Consider the following 12350-nt stretch of genomic DNA (forward strand, 5'->3'; position numbering starts at 1 on the left):
GGGTACTGGGGCCCTATTATAACCGGATCCCCACGGAAAGGGAGTTATAACTATCTCATCGTTTGTTAACAGATTTAGTATGAACAGGGATGTGATACATGTATATAGCATTTAAAACAATACAAACTGTAACCGACGGTAAATAAAGCAAACAATACAACAACAAACAGAAAAGCACATCTGTGATTTAAAATATATAATTTCAATGAACCATGGTAGATCTGAAGCAACAAACAGTAAACCCGTCAAATGAGCAGAAAATGTCGATTCATGAATTATTGTCTTCCTGACAGTAATTCCTCTTCGTAATTTCCGGTTCGCAATCAGACCTTGGAGGTCACCAGTTCGGATAAATAAATGAGAGATAAACACTCCATGAGTGTCATATTTGTAAACAATTTAATCTGCCGATTTTATAGCATATTCATTATCACAATTTCATTTCAGTGGAACCTTTGCGTGATTATTAGTTTCTTACACTTACAATATTAGGAGATGAATTAACATAAGTCTTCCTATTACACTTACAGTGTGTTGGTACGTTTGTATTGATATAGTTTATCGTATAATGACGATTGCTTCCGAGGCTATGACATTGTAGATATGCTCTCAAACAACATTCCCTTGTTCATTTCGCTGAATTTGTCATCAGATCTTTTATATTAGTTAAACTGATAGGTTTGTATTGTTCTGTATATTTGTATTGTTAAAACTACCGTCATCTACAGTTTGTATTACTTTAACATAGAAATTATACTATCTGTGAACAAATAACTAGACCGTCTTAAATTTAGCTCACCTGAACTGAAAGATAATAATGATAATATCATTTATTTATACAGGATTGCGCAATTAGTTGTATAAACTAATTTACATTGTGGTCCTGTCTATAACATGCATACATATCGAGAAGATATATCACAAAGCATGGAAATATCACAGTTTATAAACATGCAGATAAGAACTAGATGGAAAGAGACAATAAACACATGAGTATCATTGAGGATCAAAATAATGTTTGAGATAGGCTGAGATTTAAAAGATGTGGTAGTTGTGCATTTTCTTATAAAATCTGGTAATGAGTTCCATAAAATTGCTGCTGAAATGATAAAAGATCTAAAATATTCTGTTTTGGTTCTTGTAAAATAAATAAAGGTAGTAGAGCTCTGTTTTATATTTCTTGTGTTTACCTCATTCACAAATTTAAAATCATGCAAATACTCTGGAGTCATATGATGAAAAACTTTAAATACCGGTACCAGAATGATATTTCGCTAAATGAAATAGTCAATCAAAGGCATCCATCTCAAATTCGATAGCATACAAGAAGTTGACAGTGAATGAGGTACTTTGATGTGTAAAATGATCCTTGCTGCCCTCCTTTGTAATTTAAAAAGTCTATCAATATTTGTCTTATTCTTTGTATTCTGCCATACTGTACAACAATAATTAAAAGTAGGAAAAACAATAGTATCGTAAATTTTTAGTAGTGCCTCCTTTGACATAAAAGTACTCAATCTCCTTAAAACACTTAGTTTCTGACTAAGTCTTTTACATAAGGCATCTGTGTGATAAGACCACGTAAGACATTAATCGATGTAAACGCCTAAAAGTTTGGCACATTTGACATTTTCTATAAAACTTTCACTAACATTAATACAAAGGTTTCTACATTTCGATAATTTCTGTTACGTTCCTATTAAAATACATTGTGTTTCTTTAAATTTATTGTCAATTTGTTCTTATGCATCCATTCCATAGAATTTAAAAGATCATCCTTTAACTTTTTTCTATCACATCTAAAGATTTATGAGAAACATCTTGCGTGGTAATCATCTGCATATATATTGACTGTAGAGTGCTTGAGACATGTTGGGTAGTCATTTACAATTAGAACAAAAAACAGAGGACCCGATAGAGAACCCTGAAGGACTCCGATGGTAACATCGTTTTCATTTGAGATGGTCCCTTTCCATTTGCCACATCAATAAAAAGTACACCTGTAAGTTTCCCTTCATCAATGTTCTCAAGCCATTTGTCAATGATATTATGTAAAGCAGTTTTGCAAGAATGTTTTGGTCTGAAACCTGATTGATGCACTGTTAAAAGATTATTGGCATATTTTGGACAAATTATTGGTTCTGTATAAAAGTAATTTCATTCTGGAAGGGCGGTGGGTGGTATGTACACAAGATCTTTACAAGTTATCCACACTGCAGGTGCCTGTATCTGTGTACATAGTATCTATACAAGCTATCCACACTTCACGTGCCTGTATCTGTGTACATAAGATCTATACAAGCTATCCACACTTCAGGTGCCTGTATCTGTGTACATAGTATCTATACAAGCTATCCACACTTCAGGTGCCTGCATCTGTGTACATAAGATCTAAACAAGCTATCCACACTTCAGGTGCCTGTATCTGTGTACATAAGATCTATACAAGCTATCCACACTTCAGGTGCCTGTATTTGTGTATATAAGATCTAAACAAGCTATCCACACTTCAGGTGCCTGTATCTGTGTACATAAGATCTATACAAGCTATCCACACTTCAGGTGCCTGTATCTGTGTACATAAGATCTATACAAGCTATCCACACTTCACGTGCCTGTATCTGTGTACATAAGATCTATACAAGCTATCCACACTTCAGGTGCCTGTATTTGTGTACATAAGATCTATACAAGCTATCCACACTTCAGGTGCCTGTATTTGTACATAAGATCTATACAAGCTATCCACACTTCAGGTGCCTGTATCTGTGTACATAAGATCTATACAAGTTATCCACACTTCAGGTGCCTGTATCTGTGTACATAAGATCTATACAAGCTATCCACACTTCACGTGCCTGTATCTGTGTACATAAGATCTATACAAGCTATCCACACTTCAGGTGCCTGTATGTGTACATAAGATCTATACAAGCTATCCACACTTCAGGTGCCTGTATTTGTGTATATAAGATCTAAACAAGCTATCCACACTTCAGGTGCCTGTATCTGTGTACATAAGATCTATACAAGCTATCCACACTTCAGGTGCCTGTATCTGTGTACATAAGATCTATACAAGCTATCCACACTTCAGGTACCTGTATCTGTGTACATAAGATATATACAAGCTATCCACACTTCAGGTGCCTGTATCTGTGTACATAAGATCTATACAAGCTATCCACACTTCAGGTGCCTGTATTTGTGTACATAAGATATATAAAAGCTATCCACACTTCAGGTGCCTGTATCTGTGTACATAAGATCTATACAAGCTATCCACACTTCAGGTGCCTGTATTTGTGCACAGACTCAGGTATCTGTCACATCACTGAGTCAATTTTAAAGCCTACATTGGCGCACTGAGTCAATGTTAAAGCCTACATCCGCGCACTATGTCAATGTTAAATTTCACGCTAAGTCCTAGAATTTTTATGTTTGTCATCCACGGTTTTCCTCGCTCGCTGTCAACTGATCCAATGAACTATTCGATTCTCTCATTGGAACTCCTGTCCACTTTACCGACTTCCGTCACTGGAACTCCTCTCCACTTCATTCACTTCCGTCACTTGAACTCATGTCCACTTCATTCACTTCCGTTACTGGTACTCCTGTCCACGTCATTCACTTCCGTCACTGGAACTCGTGTCCACTTCATTCACTTCCGTCACTGTAACTCCTGTCCACTTCATTCACTTCCGTCACTGTAAATACTGTTCACTTCATTCACTTCCGTCACTGGAACTCCTTTCCACGTCATTCACTTCCCTCACTGGAACTCCTTTCCACGTTATTCACTTCCGTCACTGAAACTCCTGTCCACTTCATTCACTTAATTCCGTCACTGGACCTCGTGTCCACTTCATTCACTTCCATCACTGGAACTCCTGTCCACTTCATTCACTTCCGTCACAAGACAGTTGTCCACTTCATTCACTTAATTCCATCACTGGACCTCGTGTCCACTTCATTCACTTCCATCACTGGCACTCCTGTTCACGTCATTCACTTCAATCACTGGAACTTCTGTCCACTTCATTTACTTCCGTCACTGGAAATCCTGTCCACGTCATTCACTTCCGTCACTGGAACTCCTGTCCACGTCATTCACTTCCGTCACTGGCACTCGTCGACACTTCATTCACTTCCGTCACTGGAACTCCATTCTACTTCAGCTATGTTTGCTTTGCGACAGACTTTGTCGTTATGTCGTTTGAGGCCACATTAACAGATGTGATATATGATATCTCGAACGGTACACTAGTCACGTGGATGTCCTGTAACATGTCCACACCTGTCACAGTTTGTAGGGCGACATCCATATTTTTTTTCTCTGAACTTCCTCGATATGCATGCTGTCCCATCTAACACGAACCTTTTTCAATTCATTTCTATGGTTTAGTGGGAGTATGATAAAACATTTTTATGGTTTAGTGGTAATATTATAAAACATTTTTATGGTTTATTGGGAGTATGGTAAACATTTTTATAGTTTATTGGGAGTATGATAAAACATGTTTATGGTTTATTGGGGTATAATAAAACATTTTTAGGATTTATTGGGAGTATGATAAAACACTTTTTAGGATTTATTGGGAGTATGATAAAACATTTTTAGGGTTTAGTGGGAATATGACAAAACATTTTTATGGTTTATTGGGAGTATGACAAAACATTGTTATGGTTTATTGGGAGTATGATAAACATTTTTATGGTTTATTGGGAGTATGACAAAACATTTTTATGGTTTATTGGGGTATGATAAAAACATTTTTTATGATTTATTGGGAGTATGATAAAAACATTTTTAGGGTTTATTGGGAGTATGAGAAAACATTTTTATCGTTTATTGGGAGCATGATAAAATATTTTTTGGGTTTATTGGGAGTATGATAAAAAAAAATTATGGTTTATTGGGAGTATGATAAAACATTTTATGGTTTATTGGGAGTATGAGAAAACATTTTTGTGGTTTATTGGGAGTATGATTAAACAATTGTATGATTTATTGGTGCATGATAACACATTTTTGTGGTTTATTGGGAGTATGATAAAACATTTTTATGATTTATTGGGAGTATGAGAAAACATTTTTGTGGTTTATTGGGAGTATGCTAAAAATATTTTTATGGTTAATTGGGAGTATGATAAAATATTTCTATGGTTGATTGAGAGTATGATAAAACATTTTTATGGTTTATTGGGAGTATAAGAAAACATTGTTTCATTATTCATTGGAAGTATGGTAACCATTTTTTATGGTTATTGGGAGTATGATAAAACATTTTTATGGTTTATTGGGAGTATGGTAACCATTTTTATGGTTTATTGGGAGTATGATAAATTTACATTTTTAGGATTTATTGGGAGTATGACAAAACATTTTTATGGTTTATTGGGAGTATGATAAACATTTTTATGGTTTATTGGGAGTATGATAAAACATTTTTAAAGTTGATTGTGAGTATTACAAAACATTTTTAGGGTTTATTGGGAGTATGACAATTCATTTTTATGTTTTTTTGGGAGTATGATATTACATTTCTATGCTTTATTAAGAGTATGATAAAACATTTTTATGGTTTATTGGGAGTATCATAAAACATTTCTATAGTTTATTGGGAGTATGATAAAACATTTTCATGGTTTCTTAGGAGTATGATAAAATATTTTTCATTATTTAATGGGAGTATGGTAAACATTTCTTATGGATTATTGGGAGTATGACAAAACATTTTTAGGGTTTATTTGAAGTATTATAAAACATTTTTAGGGTTTATCAGGAGTATGATAAAACATTTTTAGGGTTTATCAGGAGTATGATAAAACATTTCTAGGGTTTATTGGGAGTATGATAAAACATTTCTAGGGTTTACTGGGAGTATGATAAAACATTTTTATGGTTTATTGGGAGTATGATAAAACATTTCTATGGTTTATTGGGAGTATGATAAAACATTTCTATGGTTTATTGGGAGTTTGATAAAACATGTTTAGGGTTTATTGAGAGTATGATAAAACATTTTTAGGGTTTATTAAGAGTATGAAAAAATATGTTTAGGGTTTATTGGAAGTATGAGAAAACATTTTTCATTATTTAATGGGAGTATGGTAAACATTTCTTATGGTTTATTGGGAGTATGATAAAACATTTTTAGGGTTTATTTGGAGTATGATAAAACATTTTTATGGTTTATTGGGAGTATGATAAAACATTTTTAGGGTTTATTGGAAGTATGATAAAACATGTTTTGGGTTTATTGGTAGTATGATAAAACATTTTTAGGGTTTATTTGGAGTGTGATAAAACATTATTTTAGGGTTTATTGGGAGTATGATAAGACATTTTTACGGTTGATTTGGAGTATGATAAAACATTTTTATGGTTTATTGGAAGTGTGATAAAATATTATTTTAGGGTTTATTGGGAGTATGATAAAATATTTTTTTATGGTTTATTGGGAGTATGATAAAACATTTTTCGTTATTTATTGGGAGTATGGTAAACATTTCTTATGGTTTATTGGGAGCATGACAAAATATTTTTATCGTTTATTGGGAGTATGACAAAATATTTAGGTTATTGAGAATATATGATAAAACGTTTTAATTTTTTTCTTTAATGATTTAATAACGTATTCAAAACATTTTCATCGCAATCATGAAAAAAAATATAATCGGGTATATATCTAATATTGAAAACTAAAACTGATGTTTGATACATTTATATATATTTTATTTCAGGGCTGAATCCAGGAATGTTTAGGGGGGGGGGGGGTTCTACCATTAAGTCTGGTTTTCAAAGGCCGATCTAGACTTTTCTGTAGGAGGGGTTGAGGCCCGAAGGGGGGAGGGGGTATGGGGGTGTTACCCCCTCCTATCAGAGGGGTCCCGGTGGCCTCCACCTGGAAAATTGTAAAAACATTGATTCAAAATAGTGCATTTTAATGCATTTTATCTTGAAATTCTTGTTCCTTCCTTATATTTATATCTGGGTTAGAATAGGTTCTCCGTACAGCTTGCTTGTCGTAAGAGGCGACTAAATGGGGCAGTCCTTATGATGAGACCGCAAAACCGAGGTTCCGTCTCACTGCAGGCGTGGCACGAGAATTAAGATCCCTCCCTGCTCAAAGACCGTAAGCGCCGAGCGTAGGCCTAAATATTGCAGCCTTTCCCCGACAATGGTGACGTCTCCATATGAATGAAATATTCTCGAGCGGGACGTTAGATAATATGTACGAAAGCCGGATAGGCTCATTTTTGAAAAGTGAAAAAAAAATCTAACTCGTTATAACGAGTTAGTATCTCGTTATAACGAGTTAGTTATCTCGTTATAACGAGTTAGTATTTCGTTATAACGACTTAATTATCTCGTTATAACAAGTTAGTATCTCGTTATAACGAGTTAATTATCTCGTTATAACGAATTAGTATCTCGTTATAAAGAGTTAGTATTTCGTTATAACGAGTTAATTATCTCGTTATAATGAGTTAATTATCTCGTTATAACGAGTTAGTATCTCGTTATAACGAGTTAATAATCTCGTTATAACGAGTTAATTATCTCGTTATAACGAGTTAATTATCTCGTTATAACGAGTTAGTATCTCGTTATAACGAGTTAGTATCTCGTTATAACGACTTAATTATCTCGTTATAACGAGTTAGTATCTCGTTATAACGAGTTAATCATCTCATTATAACGAGCTAATTAACTCGTTATAACGAATTGATTATCTCGTTATAACGAGATAGCTAAATCGTTAAAATGTACGGAAGCCGATAGGTGCCAGGGTATAGAATTAATATTTATTTAACTGGCGGCCGCCACTTAATTTATGTGGCGGCCGCCAGTTAATTTATCTGGCGGCCGCCAGTTAATTATATGGCGGCCACCAGTTAATTTAACTGGCGGCCGCCACTTAATTTATATGGCGGCCGCCACTCAATTTAAATCATTTATATGGCTGTCACCAGTGATTCAATTCCTCTCTCTTTCTCTATCTCTCTATCAAAATGAAAGGGGTGCAATCCATCGCCAATGCTTAGTAATATGTATGTGATATATATATATATATATATATATATATATATACAATTAAGAGTATTAAATTATTGTTTTTCGATTGTACTGTTAAATACGTAGAACCACGGGGCTGACACTCCATTTTTTTGACAACGTTCAATTTCTATTATTTTCACATGCAAACTAAATTATTTTCACATGTGAAATAAGATTAATTGGCGGATTGGCCCCCACCCCACTCTTTGGGTGGTAGTAATGAATGGTAAAAATGTAATAATGAATGAACTGATCAGTTGAAGGATGAAAGGAGTCCCCTCCCTCCAATTTAGGAGTACGAAGTTTGGACAAAAGAGACATTTTAGGTTCCTTTTCTGCTTGTTAACAATTGTAGAAGACAATTTCTCCTCCGACTGTCCCTATACACTTTGAAAAACGATGCTGCGTGTTTGCGTACTATTCTAAATCTTTCCAAAATGATCACTCAGCGATACAAATTATATTGTTTTTGCTATTGGCAGCCGCCATATATAAATTAAGTGGCGGCCGCCAGATAAAATAACTGGCGGCCGCCAGATAATAAGTGGCGGCTGCCAGTTAATTTATATGGCGGCCGCCAGTTAATAAGTGGCGGCCGCCACATAAATTAAGTGGCGGCCGCCAGTTAAATAAATATTAATTCTATACCCTGGCACCTATCGGCTTCCGTAAAAATGATATATCTTACGGAAACGTTGCAAGACCTTCTCTTATTCCCGAAATCTAAGATTAGTTTGAAAACAATTCAAGTAGTAGCATTGATACATTTCCATGTACTTAAACAAATAAACAAAATGTTTTCTTAATCTAGAATTTTCTAAGATTAAAAAAAAAAACACGTCAACTTCGTAAGTATTTGTAAAAATGCATATCTTATAAATTAAATCATTAAAGTATATCAAATTTGCAGATGTTTGTAAGTTTATATATCTTACCGGTAATATTTGAATATTTTTTCGTGATATTTAACAACAGAAATAAATTCAAGCTGCTGTTAGCTTGGTCAGCCTGTGTTACATTTATCATATAAAAGAAATGAAGTACATTGAATGATATTTTTCAGTGATAGTTTACTTTATTGGTGCATTGGCATTACAGGCTCGTAACCCTGTTTTTCAAAGTAATGGAGAGGACAGTGTTATGAGAAGTTGACTTCACAGTTGTCTGTAATTCTTTACAAGCAAAAAAAAAAAAAAAATAAAAAAAAAATAGATAAATAAAAATCCATAAAAATTTAAAAATCTAATTAAACCCAACCTTCAAAATCCTGGAGGGGGAGGGAGGGGCAAGGAAAAGCCCGCACGCACACACCAAGTAAACAACGATTTTTACTCAAAACTCATACTTCACAATCTTAAATCGTAAAGGGTCGGGGATGGGGGGGGGGGGGGGGGGGGTTAGCAAGTGTTCGTCCTCCTCTACTCGGGTTCAATTAATAGAGTAAAATGCTATCTGACGAGTTACAGTGCATGCCAATTGTGAGGACGTTCTTAATATACTATTTTTGACTACGGATTACTCCGATTGCCTGATCAAGACATGGGCTTACCGCGGGTTGCGACTGTCAACGCACGCCACAAGCTTACATCCTTAACAGTCGATACTACTTGGAAAAAAGGGGGATTATAACCCAATATATTTTACTTTGAATTGTAAAGATAGTTTTTTAATGTAAAAATTAACGGGAAATGTACGCTGTCAAACACGAGGCCAATGGGCCACATCGCTCACCTAGAAGCCATCTTAGCCCTGCCGTTGTTCAAGGTCATTAATACACAAAATATGCTTTCTAAAAAGTAGGTCAAACTAAGAGTTCAATGTCACAAGATCAAAGGACATGATATGAAATGAAAGGTCTTGCCATAAGAAATGTGTATATAAGATATGAAAGATCAATCTTGAATAGTTCAGGACATATTGTATGGGTCAGAATTTTATTAAAAGTAAGTCAGACTTCCATTTCAATGTCATAAGATCACACACCATGAAATCACATGAAAGGTCTTTCTGTAAAGAATGTATATACAAAATATAAAAGACCTAGCTTAAATACATGTAGTTCAAGAGAGTTGTAATGCTTTTTCCTAAATATATCAGCATACAAAACTTTGATCCCCCTATTGTGACCCCCATCCTAAACCCTGGGGACCATAGATTGAACAATCTGGACTCTATTCTATGTAAGGAAGCTTTCATGTAAATTACCACTTTTTTGACCCAGTGGTTCTTGAGAAGATTATTCCAAATTTTCCCTATACATCTAAATGTAAACTTTGATCCTTTATTGTGGCCCCACCCTAACCCCGGGGACCATGATTTGAACAAATTAGAATCTACTCTATATCAGGGAACTTTCAAGTTTCAACTTTTCTGACGCAGTGGTTCTTTGGAAAGAATATTTTAAAAGATTATCCAATTATATTCGCATGTAAAACTTTGATTCCCTATTGTGACCCCCACCTTACGTCTGGGGGTCATACTTTAAGCAAACGTGAATCTGCACTATGTCAGAAAGCTTTCATTTAGATTCAAAGTTTCAGGCCAACTGGCTCTTGAGAGGTTTTTAGATTCATTAAATTTTTATTATCGTGATTACTCCCCCTTTAAGGGGCCTGTCTATATTCTCAATAAAATAATCTACATCTAGGCTGACTGATTTGTTGCTCAAATATCGAGTTAGCTCGAACATGTTGTCAAACCATTGTGGTATATTAAAACAATAAAATCTAAATTTATTCATGACAATGGAAAATAAGTATTTTTGTTGAATAGAAAATATATCGTCACCTATTCATTTGTTTGCAGTTAGAAATAAACATCTTCTTGTCATCTTCACGTCGAATAAAATTGTTATGTAATACATGTAGTTATCATAAAATGATATATTCAATTTTGCGAATTTTGTTAATTCATAATCGTTATGATTAAATTTTGAACAGGCCCATAACATTTCCATAGGTGCTAACTCGTAATAACGAGATAATTAACTCGTTATAACGAGATACTAACTTGTTATAACAAGATAATTATCTCGTTATAACGAGATACTAACTCGTTATAACGAGATAATTAACTCGTTATAACGAGATACTAACTCGTTATAACGAGATAATAATCTCGTTCTAACGAGATACTAACTCGTTATAACGAGATAATTAACTCGTTATAACGAGATAATTAACTCGTTATAACGAGATAATTAACTCGTTATAACGAGACACTAACTCGTTATAACGAGATACTAACTCGTTATAACGAGATACTAACTCGTTATAACGAGATAATTAACTCGTTATAACGAGTTAAAATATTTTTTTACTCTTTCAAAATGAGCCTAGCCGGCTTTCGTAAATATGCATCCAATCAATCATATAGTTATCAAAATAAAAGAAGAAGAAAAGAAAAACACGAAGAGCGGGGGGTGGGGGGTGGTGTTCTGACCACCACCCCCCACCACCACCACCCTATAATCCACCACTGGGGTCCACCCTCAAAATGCGCTATTTTCCCACTTTTTCAAGTTAAGCAAACTTTTCTGAAAAGGGGAGGGGGTGTTCCAACTCCCAGAACAACCCTTTGGATCCGCCCTTGTAATTTTAATAGTTGAAAATACAGTGGCGGATCTATCTAAATGATTGTATCTCAAAGTGAGTATCCAAGTCAAACTAATTTTTACATGAATTTTTTGAATTGCGCACCAAAGGTAACGTGCTATATAATTACATATACATATATGTAATATGCAATACTAAATTGTATATATACAGTCTAATATCACAGGTACATGTCAAATATATATACTTGTATTTACATATATGTATATAATTCCATTGTTATTTATTACAATTGTTTGATTGGACAAAAATAAAGCTGAACAAGAGTTTATACATCAATAAATCCGAAAACGCGATGTATTCATACACGTCTGAAAACAAATAACATAGTGCGGGGAAACTATTCAATTTTTTGCAATTGTAAATAAAGTGAATGAATTGGAATTATAAGAATCAAACATTCTTTTTGAAGAATTTATCAATGTGTAAACTCCGGACAGTTTACTCACAAACTTAATATAAAAGTGCTTCGCACTTTTATTCAGTTTGTGAGTAAAATGTCCGGAGTTTACACATTGATAAATTCTTCAAAAAGAATGTTTAATCCTATAATGAACTGTTAGTATTTAGTTTATTGTCTTTATATATCTCATATTGTGTAACGTGATTGTATGCCAACATGTTTGTTGAATCAATAAATAAAATGAAAATTGTTTCTTAATTTTGTTTTC

At 34.2% G+C, this 12350-nt stretch overlaps 1 protein-coding gene across 1 annotated transcript in view; it reads right to left on the bottom strand.

Annotated features, from left to right (window-relative positions):
- Positions 1-12350, bottom strand: part of LOC130054058 (uncharacterized) — a 1204346-nt gene that overhangs the window by 178685 nt on the left and 1013311 nt on the right. The window lies entirely within an intron of this gene.

The sequence above is a fragment of the Ostrea edulis genome, chromosome 1 (assembly GCF_947568905.1).
Source record: "Ostrea edulis chromosome 1, xbOstEdul1.1, whole genome shotgun sequence".
Classification (NCBI taxonomy): Eukaryota; Metazoa; Mollusca; class Bivalvia; order Ostreida; family Ostreidae; genus Ostrea; species Ostrea edulis.